Genomic DNA, 18,890 nt, shown 5'->3' with positions numbered 1-18,890 from the left:
GAACCCCAAGCCTTGAAGTGTTACTTTCTGTGTCTTCTACAGCTCACAAGTAGCAAAAAGTAGCAAATGCAGCTTCAGACCTCAGAAAACCCATACTTAAACCAAAAGTAAACGGTCTTATTTTGCAAAATATCCTACCAGCACAATATAGACTATTCAGTCCACACCTTTTTAGCGTTTTCATTCAAATTTATTATTTTAGATTTAGACTGAGCACAATAAAAATGGAATAGTCTTGTGAAAGTTTTTGAGAAGCCAGAGCTTTGAATTGTTTAGAAAGCCAAAGAAGAGTTGTAATCCAGTGTTACTACAATGAAATCACTTCCATAGTGCCATAACAATATTTGGGGGGAAGAGAAGAAAAAGCCTCTCTGTATCACCTATGCAAACCGCTGCAATTTTAAATTTGCTGCAGCACCTCTCAAATGGGTGGGAGGGGGGACAAGCAATCCCTGAGCACTGATGCTGTGCATGCAAGCAGCTGAGAAAGTCTTGCTGGATTATCAAAGAAGCATTGTCCTCAAGCCTAAAAGCTTTCATGAACGGGTCCTTTCTAAAATACTGCCTCCGCCACCCAATACAAGCCCATAATTAAAAGCTCACCATTTCTGGGGGTGTTTTTACTGGATTAGTTAAACAAAAAAAGGTCATTTACCTTCACAGGCTTCCTATCCTTCTCAAGTGATAATCTTCTATCACTCTTCAGGCCACCCTTCTGCTAGGAGGAGAAGAAAGGAAGGCTTTATCTTGCACCTTTGGTTTCTGTCTGGCTCAGAGAGATTTCTTCCAAAGCAAACACTCCTGCAACGGCACAGGGTATGTATATAGTCACACACCAGAGGAGAAGGAGAAAGAAATACAGCCCTTCTGTAGATATTCAGTTACATTAGGAAAGATGCAAGTAGGGGAGAATATGGGACAGAAATAGTGTCTTTATTTTTCTAAAGCTACGTGCACAACGTTGACTCAGACACTAAAGCCAGGTTGAATGATCCAAGATAAATATTGCACTCATCCAATAATAGGGAGTTTCTCACATATTCCCGGCTTTTGCCAGAAGACGTGCTGTTTGTGCTCGGGAAAGACTGCCATCCTGGCAGTTCACGCACATTTTTGCGTGTCCAACTGAAGTTCAGGAAAGCCACCTTCAGTCACACACCTGAAGGCACGTATGCAGATATGGAAGCGGCTGCGGGGCCTCGTGGGGAAAGCTCTCACACCATTTCTGGGAACTCAGCACCCTGGGGTGTCTCTCTGTAGTGCCCGAACACCACTGCACGCAGCACGGGGAACGGGCAGGAGGTCTGCCTGCACTTGCAGGGCTACAGTCTCTGTGATCGCAGAGGCATGGTGGGACAAATCACACAACTGGAGGAGCATTTGGATGCACACAGGCTCTTCAGGAAGGACAGGACGGGTGCTCATGGGGGACTTTCACCACCTTGATATCTGCTGGAGGGACAACACAGCACGGCAGAAGCAATCGAGGAGGTTACTGGAGTGCACTGATGACAATGACATTTTCTTAATACAGGTGATCAAGGAGCCAACAAGGAGAGGTGCTCTGCTGGACCTCATACTTACAAACAAGAAAGAACTGGTCAGGGATGCAAGGGTCGAGGCAGCCTTGGCTGCAGTGACCATGAGATGGTGGAGTTCAGGACCCTGAGAGGAGGGAGCTGGGAAAAAAGCTGTATCACAGCCCTGGACTTCAGGAACGTAAACTTCAGCATCTTCAGGGACGTGCTTGAAGAATCCTGTGGGATACAGCCTTGGAGAGAACAGGGGTCCAGAAGAGCTGGTTGATATTAAAGGGTCACCTCCTCCAAGCTGAAGAATGGTCCATTCCAACAAACAGGTAATCAAGCTGAGGTGGCAGGAGGCCTACACAGAGGAGCAAGGAGCTCCAGCCCTTGCAAAGGAAGTGCAGCAGCAAGGGCAGGCGACCCAGGAGGAATCCAGGAACATTGTCTTCTGAGCACGCAGGGATGGGGTTAAGATAGCCAAAGCCCATCTGGAGTTGAATCTGGCGAGGGATGTGAAGGGCAACTGTAAGACCAACCTTGAGGAATCGCAGGCCCCTGAGACTACAGGGGAAGTTGGAAGAGGATCAGGTTAGGAAACAGTAAACAGACTGGACATACGCCCCTCCATGGGACTGGATGGGATGGACCCATGAGTGCTGAGGGAGCTGGCTGATGTCATTGCGAGGCCACACTCGATTATCTTTGAATAGTCATGGCAACTGGGAGAGGTTCCTGATGACTGGAGGAAAGCAAATGTCACCCTTGTCTTCAAGAAGGGCAAGGAAATGGGTCTGGGGAACTACAGGCCAGTCAGCCTCACTTCATCCCTGGGAAAGAGCAGCTAATTCTGGAAACCATTTCCAGTCACATGAAGGACGAGAAGGTGATCAGGAGTAGTGAGCGTGGATTTATGATGGGGAAAGATCACGCTTCACCAGCCTGACCGCCTCCTATGATGAAACAACTGGCTTGGTGGATGAGGGGAGTGCAGAGGATGTTGTCTGTCTTGACTTTAGTAAGACTTTCAACACCGTCTCTTGTAACACCCTCAGACAAGCTGGCAAAGTATGGAGTACACAAGTGGGCAGGGAGGTGGACTGAAAACTGGCTGAACGGCCAGGCTCAGAGGGTTGTGATCAGTGGCACAAAGTCCAGCTGAGGCCAGACTCCAGTGGTCTACCCATGGGTTGATATGAGAGCCAATATTATTTAACCTCTTCATTAATGACCTGGATGATGTGCAGGGTGAACCCTCAGCAAGTTCGGTGATGATACAAAACTAGGAGTGACCAATACACCAGACCGTCGCGTTGCCACTTGGATGAACTTCAACAGGCTGGAGCAAAGGGCAAACAGGAACCTCATGGTGTTCAAATAAAGGAAAAGCAAAGTCCTTCACCTGAGGAAGAATGACCCCAAGATCCAGTACAGGCTGGGGGCTGACAGACTGGAAAGCAGCTTTGCGAAGAAGGACCTGTGGTTCTGGATGACAGCAAGCTACCATGAGCCAGCAATGCACCCTCCCAGCAAAGGCAGCCACCGGCATCCTGGGCTGCATTAGGAGGAGTTTTGCCAGCAGGTGAAGGGAGGTGATCCTTCCCCTCTGCTTAGCACTGGTGAGACCACACCTGGAGTGCTGGGTCCAGTTCTGGGCTCCTCAGTGCAAGAGAGACATGGACATACTGGAGACAGTCTGGCAAAGGGCCACTAAGGTGACTGAGGTACTGGAGCACCTCTCCTATGAGGAAAGGCTGAGAGAGATGGGACTACTCAACTGGGAGAAGAGAAGGCTCGGGGGGATTTTAATCAATGTATACAAATCCCTGAAGGGAGGGTGCAAAGAGGAAGGAGCCAGGCTCTTCTCAGTGGTGCCCAGTGACAGGACAAGATGGCACAAACCGAAACACATTGGACCATAATGTTTTACTGTGAGGGTGGTTGAACGCTGAACCAGGTTGCCCAGAGCGGTTTTGGAGCCTCCATCCTTGAAGATACTCAAAACCCGACTGGACATGGTCCTGGGCAACCAGCTCTAGGTGACCCTGCTTGACAAGGGCAGGTTGGACAAGATGACCTCCACAGGTCCCCGCCAACCTCAACCAGCCTGTGATTCTGTGATCATTTTGCCAGTTCATTTGCGCACCCAAGATATCATTTATGATAAACACACGTATTCAGAAGAAGCATCTCAGTTCTGTCTACGGTGCCACCCAGGGCAGAAACCCACAATGTCACTGTGTTGACAGATAACACACCAGCTCAGCAGGAGACAACTAAAACATGCCGTATCTCACTCGAGGTTGACATTCAGTTTCCAGTACTTGCTAGCTCGCCCTTGTTACGGTTTGGCTCAAACACTGCTTTCTCAATGTGACACAGGGGTCAGAGACTGGGAACATTAACAGACCAGTCAGGAGGCGTTTCATCAGACTGCCTGGTATCATCAGGTTCTTTAAATCTCTCTTACAGTCTCCATCTCCCTCAAGTTTTACCCCCCTTCCCCCCCCCCTTTTTTTTTTAACTCACCTTTTTGATGAATGCTTTAAAAAAACCCTCAGCTCAACAAATGCTCTGTATCACCTCTAAAAACCAGAGCGTGATTCTCCTCTTTTATAACAAAGCAAGGAGAGTCAGACATGGCCTCTAGGTTTACTAGCTAAAATCTTCATTGACTTGGCAAATATCTGCTTCTTGCTGTTGTAAGAGAACAGAAGTCCTAAAGATTTTGATTTTAAGGCCAAGAGATAAATTAAACTTGTAATTTCTTTAAATCTCCAACATTCTCTGTTCCCACAGCTGAAGGTGGTCTGACAAAAAGAGGCCAGTGGGGGTCATCAGTAATGGAGAGAAGTATAAAGCTGATCCTATCTACTAAGATTTCACTCTAAAAAGAAGTTCAGGAACAGGGAAGTCTCCACAGGGAATTCAGGTTTTTGTAGAAAAGCTCAAGATAAAACATGTTTCTATCCAACCGTTAGCGCATTTGTCTTGACTGGTTCTCAGTTTAGCACACCTCCTCCTCCTTCTCCTCTCTTTGCAAATAGAGCGAGCACGCTGGGGGCTGAGCAGGGAGAAGGAGAGCACAGCTAAGATCTACCATGACAGCTGTCACATTTGTGGCCAGAGCACTTGCGGTCTCTTCCCCCAGCAAAAAAAAGACAACACTACAATTTTTAAACTGACTTGCTGCACGTGTTTGTTCACAGGAATTTAAAGGCCATCCACAATTCCGGCTTCTTGCCATGGGTATTTTTCAACGTTAGCTTTGTGCCATCAAGCCCAGTGCTGAGACCACAGAGAGCCCTAAACTGCAAAGGACTTCTGGGGGTCAACTAGCTCTGAAGCTCTAAGCAATACCATATTTCATACTGGAGCTAGAGAAGGTTTTTAGGGACTATTCCATTTGTAGCTGCCAAGCTAGATTTTAGTATAACGCAACAGATGCACAAAGAGACAGCCCTGAAACAATATAAATTCACTGCAGTGATCTCCTGGTCTTAACGAGGGCTTAGATTCTCAGCTCACCTGAAGTTCTGTCTTTAAAAATCCCACAGCTGTGAACATGAAAATTAGACCAGCATCTCAAAACATCAAAGCAACTCACCCTAGTGAGGCTAAGGAGTCAGTTTCTTTACACTTGCAGCACTCTTAGCACATAAGAAACCCCATTTATACGGTACTTTTCTCTTGGGCGGCATAAGCTACCTTTTCATTCTGAATTAAAACTGATAAAGCAGAACCAACTAAACACAGAAATAACTATAGAATCCTCTCTGGACTTGCAAGGGAAAAGAGAGGCTGCTTATTGCAGCCTAACTCATCTCCTCACTGCCATAAAAGCATTAGCAACTCTGCCTTTATAATGTGCATCGGCACAGGTATTTCGTTAAATCGGGGGTTTTGGTTCTCATGAAAGGAGTTGGAGTGGCAGCACCCCTAAACTTCCCCCGCGAAAGAGTGAAGACAGGTTGTCCTCCATAATCAAACCACTCCTGGTTACTCCCAGTCAATTAATCTGCTGCTTAATCTCACCACTAGCGGCCACCACCACTAGGAAGCCATCCAATTTAGGCTGCGGGCAACGGGGAGAAGCCTCAGAAAGGGACTGCTATTTATATGTAATACTGCCATGAGCTGCTTTCATGAACAGAAGCATATTTTCTTGCCCGAAGGCTGGTAACAGCAAGCCTCTACATTTGTGTTTCATCTTTTTGATACTCTTGGCACTCTATTTCGGTAAAGAGTAGCTCAGATTATTTCTAAGGAGTACCGTGCAGGTTTCAGGGCTATTTACTGATTAAAGCAGACACTTGGGTCCAACCAGAAAGGTTTGTACATGCTAACCTGCTTGCAAAGCCAGTTGCCTTCCACAGTAATAGAGCTGCTCCTCTACGAGAGTCACATTCAAGCCCTGAGATGCCAGCAGACTGCATCTGGCATTCAGACACAGCAGCTGCTCTGCAAAACAAACCGGGATACTGGGATGTCCAGCACATCACCAGTTTGTTAGATCCATCCATGAAAGCAGCCTATGCTGCTGCTGCTAGCAGAATAACAAACATTTTGCTGAAGTTTCAGTGGCATCATGGGTATTAGAGAAAAAAAAACAACACCAAAAACATAGGCGCAGACACACACATATGGAGAGGAGTATATATGGAAACAGTATAGCAGTCAAGAGGGAGCCAGGACTCCATCCTGCCCCAAAGAAGCAGATATGTGTGATATCCAGGCTCCAGCTGAAGCAGCTACAACCTGTCCCCCCGCCACGTATTTGCTGAGTCCCAAATCAGAAAAGCATAAACTCATGCCCAGGCAACATCCTTATACCAACACTGAGTGCATGAACAATGAATAACGTAAAAACAACATAGCACAGCCAACCTTTTCATTATAGACTCACCCAACAGGAACTTGACTATAGTTTTGGATCGTTCATCTAGTGACAAAAATAACTGTGTTACTTCCTTAAATACAATGTGCAACAGGACAGCATGACTAAGACGGACACAGTAGCTTTTTCTCCTGGGTAAGAAAGGCTACAGGACTTTCTGTGATCAATGATGTTATAAACTCGAGAAGATTTCAGCAGAAAAGACCTACGTTATTTATTAATTGCTTGCAATATCAAGATGTTCGCCATAAGCCTCTGTCACTGCACTGCTTAGCTGCTCTTGCTGTTAAGAGCGCGACTATTTGTTAATACAGCAGAAGACTGTATTTGCTACATCACTAAGGAAAGGAAGATTCAAGTTTCCACAGCCATCATGCATCTCTAAGATAAAATGGTAAAAAAGAGCAAAAACCTAAAAAGATCTGCTGCGCTCCCCAGCGCCATGCTGAGGAGCTGTGCTTACTCAGTTTGTCTCCAGCATCCAAAAATGGACCATGGCTTTCCAGGGCTTTCAGTGCTAAATGAAGGCTGAATGCAGAAAATTCATGGGTAAATGTTTATTAGTGGTTGCCATTCTAATTTTAACCTCTGGACATTTTTAGGGCCAGTAAAAAAAAGACCAAAAGACCCAAGAGACCAAATAATCCACACAGGGATTCTCTCCTGCCTGTGCTATTTCAAAAGTCATTCTGAGATTCAAGGATTTCATTTATTTATTTTAAAATCACTCTTTAACTTCTTCTACTGGAAGCATTAAATTACACAAATTACAGAGTCGGACCAGACTGTGCAAGAAAGCAAGCCTCTTAGAAAGGAAGGAGACATGGATTCCCATGGGAAATCACAGTTTCCAATACAAATACTTCACCAGTATTATAATCCATAGTGGGGAGCAGAAACCCCTATTTCTTTGCCTTTCCATGTTGAAGGGTGTGGGACTCTAGGAATACAGAGGACTACCCCATGCCAATACACTCTGTATAAGCTTTTCTCTAGGTTCATACAGGCTCCGTCAGTCCCTGCAGAGCTGTTTCATCCATCCACACTCTCCAGAAGTGTTCAAAGAACTTCTCCTCAAGCCTTAATTGCATCTTCATGCATGAAAACCAGATACACTATCATGGTTCAACAATAATTTTCCTGCCCAGGCCCACTCCTTCCACTTCTACCAGCAGAACAGACCATAAAAACCTTAACAGAGGTAACTGCTCAAGCCCTACCCTGTGCAGACCAGGCTGGCCAATGTTCATGGCAGCAGCTTCAGGACAGACTTTGTGCAGCTGGTATTACCTGCAGATGCTCATCACGGTGGTACGTGAGGTCATACCATGGACTAGAACTAGTCCAAGATCTCCAGGTAGAAGCACAGACGCAGACCTACTGGACAGCAGATGTGTTCCTCTTTATTTTCCTTCCCATAAAGGTAATTCCCTAGGTGCAACCCAGAAACCTCAGGGCTGTGTTTTGGACAGTTATGAGGCCAACAGGGGGGGAAAAAAAAAAACACAAACCAAAACACCAAACCAAAACCACAAACCAACAACAAAATTGGCCTGTGCCTGGGGCAAGCAGCTGCCTGCAAGGATACGCTTCACTTGCAGATAGCACCACGCTGTTGCCAAAAGGCTTTCCCCAGTAATTCTGAACACGCCAGCACCTATCTTGATTCCTTGGCCAACCATGTCCAAAAAAAGCAGTGATAAGCAGTATCCCTGGGTCTCACAACTCCACACTCTTGGCTGTACTATAGCCTACAGTCTTCCCTTCTTCCAAATTATCATCAGTCCAAGAAACACGTCCTTAATTTAGCTTCCCTCTCCATCCCTACAAGCACAGACTGATGGAGTCCCATAAGCTGAATGATGCGTCTTTCTATACTTTCTGAAGTCAACAGACTCTTCAGTTTGAGCCAGATATGATGCCTGTTATACTAGCTGCTACTTGTTTTGTTCTACCTGCTAGGTGAACAGGCATTTCCGTGTAAAATAAAAGCTAAATTCCCCTATTGCAAGTCTGCAGGGTGCGCACGAAGGCAAAGCAAAGGCAGATGATGCCCATGCAAGGGCTTGCCTTTCCCCTTAATTTACAGCTCAGAAAGGAGACTGTTCCCTGGGGAAATCATCCCTGCCTGTCTGGGTCCAAAGAAGTCCTCTCCTCATCTCATTACTCCAAAAGGTGACCGGCAGCCCTCTGCCTTTCTGATCCAGGCGTCCTACACCATCTCTTCCCTGGCTACCTTCAAGGCCTCGAACAGTGCACAGCGACAGTATAAGAAGTATGGGAGCCTACAGATCTTTATGGGATCTCTACATAGCCATTTTCTAGCTAGACTCAACTACAGAGACAACACAGACATACTCAGAGGCAGATCTACAGGACCAGCCGATAAGATACCTGTGACTTGGACATCTCAAAACCCAAAGGCACCACGCGCTATTCCCAATTTCACGGCTGCTCCCAGCACCCACAGTGGCTCTACCATAGGAAACCATCTCACAAGATGCTAATGCTGGGGCTGACAGAGCTGACCCCTCTGATCTGGGGGTTTCCCTCTGACACAGTATTTCCTAAACAACGGAAGAGACCATGGCAATTGTCCCCGGAGAGAGGATGTTAGCACAGGCTGAGCACAGCACCTAGAGACCTCATTTCCTATCTGTGCTGGCGTAAGACCTTGTCTTCCCTCTGTGTCAGAGCTGTAGTTTGGTTACTGAGGACACAGGTTTATTTGTTTTGAGGGTTCTCCCGCTCCCTTGTTTTTTTTTTTTTAAAAAACATAAACCTATAAACCCATAGGTCCAAAAATAAAAAGCTATGGCAGACAAAGACCTTCACAACACAGCAAAAACTTAAGTACATCATCAATACAAAACCACTTTCTCACCTAGTAATTCAAAACCTCAACAGTACCAATGAAGTGCAATAATAAAATCTTTAAATGAGTGTAGGTTGTTAGATGCAACGCCAGTTAGAAGTTACCTACATGACAAGTTACAGCTATTTGTTAGGGAAAAAAAGTGCCACCTGCTCACAACATCTCAGATTCAGTTCCTCACTTACATTTAAGATCCCTATATTAATTGAATTTGCCACATATCACAAGTCCTCCTCTCTCCAGCTCCAACTTTTCTAACTAACACTGCAACCTCTGGTTTTCTCAGGTGAACATCTCGTTTCCGTACAACAGGTGTAACGCTTTTTAGCAGTGGCGTATTAGTAATTTGCATAAGATAATCTAGAGGAAATAGCTTATTGTTAACCATTTCAAGATAATCATTTCAAGAGTCAGTAGTGTAGCCTGTAAAATCAATCGCAGGCTGATAAGCCTGAGCAGCAGGAAATACTGGAGGTGAAAGGCACAGACGAGTTAGGCTTTTGTCGGAAAAAGAAGCAGCTTGACTTGCAAGGTAGCCGATAGTTTTCAATCTTATCTAGATGAAAGTAGAATCCAATTATCTCATCTACCTATTAAATATTCCACACTTACTTAAAATTATTAAAATGGCAAACATCTGGTTACAGAGTAGCTGTCCTCTGACATCGAACCCATGTCCACACAAACACTCCCATCTTCAAAAGGATGTTAACCCGCCTGCCTCTGAACATAGGTACGATTTTCTGACCTTAAAGGCAAACTTGTTATTATTTGTTTTAATAATATTTAATTGTGGATTTTGAACTCCTGATCTTTCTTTTGACGCTTGTTTTTATTTCCAACCCAGTCACCAGCTGCATACAGTTCATATTATTTACATTACAGCAGCTTTCCACATCATACTTGTATTACACCGCTCTCTATTTCTTCAGCACACTGCAAGCTCAGATCTTTGTCTTTAGCACGATTCCTTCTCCCCTACCGCCGTGAAAGCCTGGCCTGTTTGGGAAGGGCTCCTGAGCTCCCTCTGCTTCCAACTAGCATTTGCAAGGTCAACACTATTATCCAAACGAGAGAACAAAAAACACACCAAAAAGCATATAGACTATTTTTTGGTACTGAGCGGGCTAAAAATCTACCACCAGCAGGTGCTACTGAACAAATCCTTATTTTTACCTTTTTTGTTAGAAGTCTTTCGTAAATGCAGGAGTTTGCTCCGGAGATATGCTCACAGACATGCACAAATGCACTCTCAAAATAAAATAGTTCTCGCACACAGTCATCCTCAGAAAGGTACAGTACTTCTTTATACCACTAAGTCAAAGCTACTGCAATCAGTAACTAAAAGACAAGCCAAGTGCTTTTTCTGCCTAAGCAATTTATGCCTAAATCATCATAATCTATGCAGAAAATGCAGGGGAAAACATCAAGTATGACTTAATAAACTCTTGCCGACTCCTGCTGTAAAGAGGCTTGCTTTTTTCTTGCAATTACAGAAGAGGGATTTTTTTTTCCCCACCACTTTCAGTTGCCACAAGCAGCCTATTGTTTGGATTTAACCATGCAGCACTCCTGATGCAAACACACAGCTCACGTTAGCACTGCACGTAACTACAAACTGAACAGAAGGCAATGCAATCCCATTACAATAAGAACAGTGCTTTCTCCTAAATACCTGTTTGGAGCAATCAGAGAGACATACCCTGCTTTGGCACAGCTACAGAGCCGACAGAGCCCATGCATACCAGAGAAGTCTTGCAATAGTTCCCAATATCCAGGTGCCTGTATGGATGTTGTATATCAGAGGATAGCTTAGCAGCCCGTTAAGAGCAAACATCATGCAGATCGATTGCCCCAAATCCAGGAAGTCAAAAATTGCTCAAGACTGCATCTCTACGCCTCCCCGCAGAGAAACACCACGGTGGCATCCTCTCTCATTCAAAAACCGATTCAAAAATCAGTTGGACACACCAAAATGAGTCATCTCTGTGCACTGGTACCGTAACTCTGAAAACTTCCGCTCTGTTAAGGGAACTGAAATGCTGTAAGCTTACTCGTAACTGTGGCAACACCAAATGCAAATCCCACCACGCTGCAAAACTTCACCACATGTGAACTACATGCCAGCAAAACCACCCTTCCTCCCCGCCCCCCCCCCAGAAGAAATCGGGTTTCTGAAAGCTGTTCCCTCCCCTAAAGCAAAAATCAAATCGGCAGGGAAAAGTTTAGCCAGACTTACATTGCTTTAGCAGGATTTGAACTAGCTGTGCTTGAAGGCACTTAGGAAAAGGGCCCAGAAGAGTTCGGAAATAGCGTGCAAGAAGAGGTTCAAGGTCTCTCATGTACAACCACAAAGACTATACCCACTGGTTAAATTAGGTGAGGAGCTACTGTATTTGCAGCCTTGAGCTTCAGGTTGACCAAATCATACCACTACTGCTTTAACACAATAAAGTTAGCAGTATATATTTAGGCATAGAAGAGAAAATGGGCTTAAGTGACACATATAATAATAATAATCGGGTTTCTAAATAATATCAGCGTATCTGAATGCAAAGATATGCTCTGCCAAAAGCTCTTCGAGGGAGATATGTCAGATATTTCTAATTAAGATGCAGCCAGTGACTGCATGTAACAATCAAAGGTTAAAAACCAACTGATGGAGGAAAAAAAAAAAGAAAGGAAGAAAAAAAAGAAAGCATCACCTAACAAGTTTCCTGCAGCAAAGCCTGTGTGAACTGTAAGACCTGAATTGCAAATTTAGCTTTGGTGAGAATTTTACCTCTGAGCCCAACAGATGCTTGCAGGATATCTACTTGTGGTTTGCAAAAACTTCTCAGACAAGCGTCAATATTCTGAATGGCAAAGAAAGAGTAAAAGCTCCAACCGATGCTTCCTGCATGTTGCGAAGTTAGGGTGGGGAGCTTCTAGTTTTCTGGGTTTGGTGGGGTGTTGGTTTTATTTTGGAGTGGGGGTTGTTTGTGTGTGTTTTGCTGTTTTGTTTTTTGGGGTTTTTTAAAGGACAGTTTGGGTTACTATGTGCAAATAGTTTTAGAGAGTGAAAACATTACATCCTAACCTTCACCTATTTGCGAGCAAAGCAAATCTAATCCCACCTTCAGGTTATTCTATCTGGAAGCAAAGCAAACCAGCTAAAAACGAAGGAAAGGGAGAGTTACCATGGGATACCAAGATGCGTCACTTCTCTTGGCGCCACGTGACATCTCAGCCGCGAGTGAAGAACTCAGCAGATGGGATAGAAAAAAAAATATGTAAGAAGGTCTCTAGATTATAGAAAAGTTTAGGCTTTTAAATCCAACTTGCTAACTGCTTATGGCTACAGAAACACAGGCAAACAATATTTATCTATAGACCAAACTATCTGCCTATAAATCTGTTGTCACTGTGCAATAAATATATGCTTTCCCTTCCAACAGTCATCATCTACACTTTTTCAGTTCCTTACAGTAAATTTAGTCCAAGCACGTTCAGAAATACTGCCCTCGCTGTCTTCAGTAAGAACTATCACTTGCCTTTCAGAGGCAGCAAAGCAGGTGAGTAGTTTCCACCTTGTTCAGAAATTCAGAAGCAGCCACTTCACAGCAATAGACACGAGCAGTCAGAGTTCAAGAGAGATCAGAAGAGGAATAAATCACTTTGAATTTACTCTCAAAGTTATCACGCAGGTCACCAAATCCACGCCTTGGGATGGTGCCCACTGAGCCAAGACTCTCTTTTAATTTTCAAGGTATCGCTGTTCAGCTGCAGAGCTGCCGTGTGTGTGCGCAGCATGTGAGCTGACCCCACCACACGCTTACCTATACTTTGATTTTCAACCTGCTCAGTCCAGTATAAATTTTTAAACATCTCCTGCTCCGAGTCTTTCTTCTCTACACAAAATCATAGAGTGGTTCAATGTTTGATTTTTTTTTTCCCCTCCCACTTTTACAGCTGGCAATTTCTTTCTAGCATGTCAAAACAGCTCTGATTCAAAGGACATTATTCCACCTCCATCCTCCTCCACCTCCCAAAGCCTCCTAACACCCACATGCTGCCAAGCACCAAAATCTCCAGGGAAGTTTGGTCCTTTCATACGCCAGCCAAGCAAACCACCTCTCTGTAGTAAAAAGCGACGTACAGTGTAAGAAACCTTCACCCTTCAAGCCGCCCCGGTGACTTCCATGGTGCAATCCCAGAGTTTCAGCTCTACCCAAACATTACGTCACGCTGAAAATCGAGCTTGCGGGGAAATACTGAAGCCCGCCTGTCTCCAATGCATCACAGTAACCTGATCGTTACCCCAGGCACCAGCTGGCAAGCTGCCACTCCAACCTACCCAGCTATTAGCACTCTCCTATTAGCTCCAGACTGCAAAACTTTGGTAAAGTAACACAGCAAATTATCCAAGACAACTGCTGCTATAATCTGCTCTTAAACTTTTTAATCACCTGAATCATTTGCTACAATGCGCCTGTTTCCCATTAGCTACCAAAAATATGAAATAATACAGAAGCCAAGAAATCCCACATTTAATCTGCTACTCTAACTTGTAGCCCCTGCGTTAGCACACATCTATATGACATGACATTTGAAAACAGTTAAGCATTATTTATTACCTACTTACAAAATGAAGTTTCACATTTCTGCAACAAGTTTAACACAGATGGTGTTACCTTCTTCAAAACATTGCTTTAATAACCATTCCCTGAGCCAGGAGATACTGTCTTTAATAGCCATGGCTAGGTTTTATCCAGCCTCCTTTGAACCTCTAACCTTTCAGCAACATCCTGCAGCAGGGAATACCTGCGGCATAACTGTGCACCACCAAAAGAAAAACATTACTGAAAGAAAAACTTTCGCTTGTTTTAAGCTTGTTGCTTCCTTGTTCTGACACTATTTTTTTGAATGGGGAGGGCCTCAGTACAGTCATCCTCTGCTCATGCTTTGCATAACATTCCTCTTCTCACCTCCTCCGCTCACAATCATTTCTTCTCCATTCTGAAGAGTCAAAGTTTATTTACCTCCTTTTTGTACAACAGCTGCTCCATGCCTTTACCTGTATCCTCCTTTTCTTTTTGGAGATGGAGGATGAGCTGGCATTCAAGACACAAGGAAATCACGGAGAAAGATTTATTTATTTACTTATCTACAGTAGCTTGTTGTTTCTCTACCCCTTCACTAATAACATTCATTTAATACTTCGACTTTAAAGCTATTTTCAGTGTATGGATCTCCAAATTCAGAAAAAAAAAAAAGCCTCCCAAGAGCAGAACAAACCCCAAAACTAATGATGTTTTTGCATCACGCCAGTGTTGCATGAACAAGAATTAGGCTTCAGAGACAGGAAAGGGCCTGGAAAGTGCAGCAATCTCTTAGTCTCTCACAATGGCTGTTTCCAAAACTTCTTTTCAAACAGAGCAGCAAAGCAAGGCATTAATCACATCCCTGTCTGTGCTTGAGGAAGCCTTCCTCCGTCCTCTCGCTTCCCTCTGCTAAAGCACTCACCCTCTGCCGCTCAGGCACAGCTCGGGAACTACCTGCTTCTTTTGTACGTCCCAACCCAGGGCTCTCCATGCTTTCGCAAAGCACCCCCAACCCAGCGGGCAGCCCCAACCCTTCTTTTCTGCTCAGAGAGGCGGATCAGCATCCCCTCCTCCTCGCACGTATTGTTGACCCCTACTCTGCACCGCTGCTTGGGCTTGCTCTAAGAGCGGCTCAGCACGCAACACATCTGCTGGCACCTCATCACAGCAAGTCCTGGAGAAGAACGAGCAAAAGCACCAGTGTCCTGCAGGTGCCGAAGCCAAAAGAGCAGGAGGAAGAGGGCAGGGGGGAGAAGGAAGCATGGATCTCGCGTTCAGAGCTGGCAAGCCTGAATTCAGAGCCCATGGGCTCTGTATAAAACAAGTAGAACGTGTTGTGCTTTGCGGGGCGGGGGGGAATATATATACACACTTTGATCACCTGCATTTATTATTTCCTGATGCAGTACCAGCAAAATGACCTCTACTGAGGCACACAGAAAAAAAATAAACTGCTTTTTTATTAGTAACCAATTGCTGCTTTACAGCTTCATTGACCTTGTACCACATACCAGATTCCTTACCTCACCTATGTTCAACACATGCTTGTTTCCTCTTTTCATGTGGAAACAGAGTACCCAACACTTTCTGTATCATTAATAATCACGGTACACTAAGGTGCAGAGCTGTAGCCTGAAATTCCTGCCTGCCAGGCAGATTTTTTCCCAGTTTTCAGCACCTCAAATTCCTCCCAACATAGGATGACAATACAGATTTCCTTTGAAGTGTCCATTTTCGCTCCACCCCAAATTACCACAGAGAAGCAGATATTGGCTGAATAGAAGAATTTTCCAGCTAAAACTAAAGAATTGGTGCAGAAACATTAAAAAAATTCTTAGGCAGGCATTTTACTGACAAACAATGGGATTACAAATGCACAGAAAAAGAACTTCAGGTTTAGCACGACTTTTGCAGGGACAATGCGTCTTGCACAAGCAAGAAGCAGCAGGATGCAGATGAAAATTTGCTGTTTATGTATGTTCACTTAAAGAAACGATCTTCTAAGTCTTTAGACGTACCCCTTGCAAGGCTGTGGGGTAAAAATAAAGCTCTTCCTTGGGACAACCTGCCAGGTACTCCTACTGCAGTTTTGGATGCCGGTTGGAATAGACAGGAAGGATGGACTAATTTTGCTTGTGATGATAGCTTTCACTCAAGTGAGCATCCAGCACTCCACCTTGAGAAGAAAGAGAATCAACAGGTCCAGGAACAGACTTTCTTGGTAACTCCACCTGGAATTTCAGGTTTCAAAAGAGTTCTCTCTTGTAAAATTATATGAATGTGGTCTGTGAAACAGCACTCCTTTGCTAGAGGCTACTCCTCAGGCATTCGGGTTATTGGATGCTCTGTTCCCTTCTTTTTTCCAGCGAGCCACTCCTTTCTAGACCATTTCTCTATCGAGTTTTCACACTGTACAGGGACACCCTCCTGCCCACCCAGTATGCACTCCTAAACAGAGACACATGCCCACTGGCATGAGGTTTTCACACGTAGATCTCCTTACAACAAGGTATCAAATCTTGCAATACCTGAGTAACCTTGTCCAACCGTTCACCAAATGGACTGCCATCCTGAAAGGTCTCAGCTCTTTCACTGATACCTAACGTATATCTTTCAGTGCAAGCGTTCATGCTGCCTCTTTCTGAACAATAACATTGCGGCTGTCAGCATTATCTTCCTCCAATGCCTGCTTCTCATCCAGGTCAAATCAAGCCAAACGAGGGTGAGGGACAGGAAGAGAGTAATAAGACAGTTTGCCAAGGTGGGTATTAAATGATGTGCAATTGTTCTCCAAAGGGACAGACAGAAAAGCCGTGGATGGCAGAGTGTTACCGCATTGTCACTCACCCTCCACGCCCCCTTATCCCGAATTCCTCCTGTGCACTCTTTCTGCTCCAAGCTCAGCTCGACTCACATTTTCATCTCAGCCTCTGGGCCTCCCTGCTGCCATTGCAGACTCAAGAAGACAACTGAAAATGTAGTAAAACTACACCATGCTTTTTTCCCCTCCAAAGGAAGACAAATTTGCAGAAAATTGAGTGTTGTGCCAGAAACTGCAGAGAGGAGCTCCCTTTCCTTACCATAACCCTGACACAGGCAGTGCATAATGTTACGGGAGCAACAGGCGGACAGCTCGGTCCCAGGCCAGCAGTGGTACCTCATACCACGCTCAGAGGGAAGCACTTCTCATGAAACACTGTTTTTAGGACAACTGTACACCATGCCAAACTACACAGCACCCAAACTATGCCGATTTAAGACCGCTCAATTCACAGTGCTGCAGGTATCACATCGTCATAAGACAATCAACACCAGAGCTCTTGAATTAACAAGTTGCAACAGCAACCCAAGTGATCTGCGTTTGGTTTCCCTGGAAGTTTAAGATGACAACCCCAGAAATCATTAATTTAAGAGCTAAAGTTTTGATTTGGGTCTGGACTAGTAGTTAGCAATACTCATTGCACAGGGGAAAGAAGCTCAGAATAAAGTTTCCTAATTAAGGCACTGCTTTTCAGTGGAGAAATACAAATAATGACTATCTGCTGTTGCCCCCTTGACTTTTGGCTAGGCAATTCTGTGTGCAAACAGCGGGCATTTGAGTTGCGAAGCTGAGTACACAACATATTTCCCCCTACACACAGAAATTAGCTCACTTTCATACTGGCTGCTTCAGCTGTGTAAATAAGAGCTAAAATACTGCCTTATATGTATTTTCGGTAAAACTAAATCCTACAGAATGTAGCCAAGTAAGAGTCACAAATTTTTTAAGTTCTTTATCCTTGTTGTATACTCCTTTATTTCTTAATTTTAACATAGCATTCACTGTAGATAACATTATTAGAATTTGACGAGGGAGGCGTCTATTCATTATAAAACCTTTCTCGACAGAATGCTTTAGGAAAATCTTGAGGGGGGTGGGCATGAAATCAGTGTATTTTCATGCACCACTTGCAATTTTGTGATTATAATATTTGTGATTAAGTATCTTAGGATACTGCATGCAATTTACCTGTGCAACCATTGCTCTAAAATTAGAGCAAGTCAACGCACTTAAAGAATCCGGCCTCAGCTAGATGAAGTTATCACTTCGGTTACAAATCTGACACCTAACCGGTAAGTGATGCTTCAGAGCTAGCAGTGATTTAAGGACAGAGCTGTCCTTCTGCTTCGGTAGACCCGCCCATAGCATTAGTCCTTACGGGTTATGAACAGAGAGCTCACACGTTGGCTTTGAGCAAGCTGACATCCTCACACAGCACAAACACAACCTTGTGCTGAATATTACTGGAGTATGAGAAAAATCATTTAGAGAAATAGCAGCTACAACATAGCTACTTGCCTTATCTCCTTTGTAAACAGCTTTTAAACTGCCAGGTATGGCTATGATTAAGGAGCAGCTGGAGATGAGAAGAGACATCCTCATAACTGCTGACAGGTAAGTTTATTTGAGCTTCAGCGCAAGCATTTAAAGATGAAAGAGCACAACGAGGATGCTGAAAGACAACTGACAGCTTGAGGAATACACACCAGTTTTCAAATAATTTCTGTGATGTAGGGTAATGTTTATGATCACAGCATTCATTGGGAATTAGATCATCCATTTAGCAGCAAGTTTGCCAGATCAACTGACTGGGGACTTTAAACAGGATCAGCAAAAACTGTAGAGCATTGCAAAACTGCAGTCGCTGCCTTCCCAGAGAAACTTCACAAAAGACTAAAACACGGGGAAAAAAACAAAACAAAACATCAGGAGGAAGAGCAAGTGGAGTGCTGCAATTGATTTCAGGAGAGACGCATGCTGTCTGTGTTGACTGCTATGCCCAGACCTGTTAGTCTACCTCTGGCTTGTCTACAGTGCTCCACTTCGCATCTGCTGCTGGCTTCATTTATGTGCTTTTCACGCAAGATTATTATTTTTGGAGCAGACAGAGTTTGACCAACAAATACTATGGCAGGGCGGTTATGCTGTCAGATGTAGACCATCCAAATCTTTGGCAGGGGGCAGACAGAAG

At 44.4% G+C, this 18,890-nt stretch overlaps 1 protein-coding gene across 5 annotated transcripts in view; it reads right to left on the bottom strand.

Moving 5' to 3' along the window:
* Positions 1–18,890, bottom strand: part of SGMS1 (sphingomyelin synthase 1) — a 100,046-nt gene that overhangs the window by 47,112 nt on the left and 34,044 nt on the right. The window contains exons 3-4 of one of the 5 annotated variants that reach the window (XM_075154064.1): positions 12,475–12,538; positions 656–801 (exon numbers count right to left, since the gene is read on the bottom strand). The exons of 3 other annotated variants lie outside the window; for them this stretch is intronic. The gene's annotated coding sequence lies outside the window, so the exon portion shown is untranslated. The remainder of the gene's footprint in view (positions 1–655; positions 802–12,474; positions 12,539–18,890) is intronic. One more of the 5 variants, XR_012674216.1, reaches the window with a different exon arrangement.

Source organism: Calonectris borealis, chromosome 7, assembly GCF_964195595.1.
Source record: "Calonectris borealis chromosome 7, bCalBor7.hap1.2, whole genome shotgun sequence".
NCBI lineage: Eukaryota > Metazoa > Chordata > Aves > Procellariiformes > Procellariidae > Calonectris > Calonectris borealis.
This window is presented reverse-complemented; position numbering and strand designations above follow the sequence as displayed.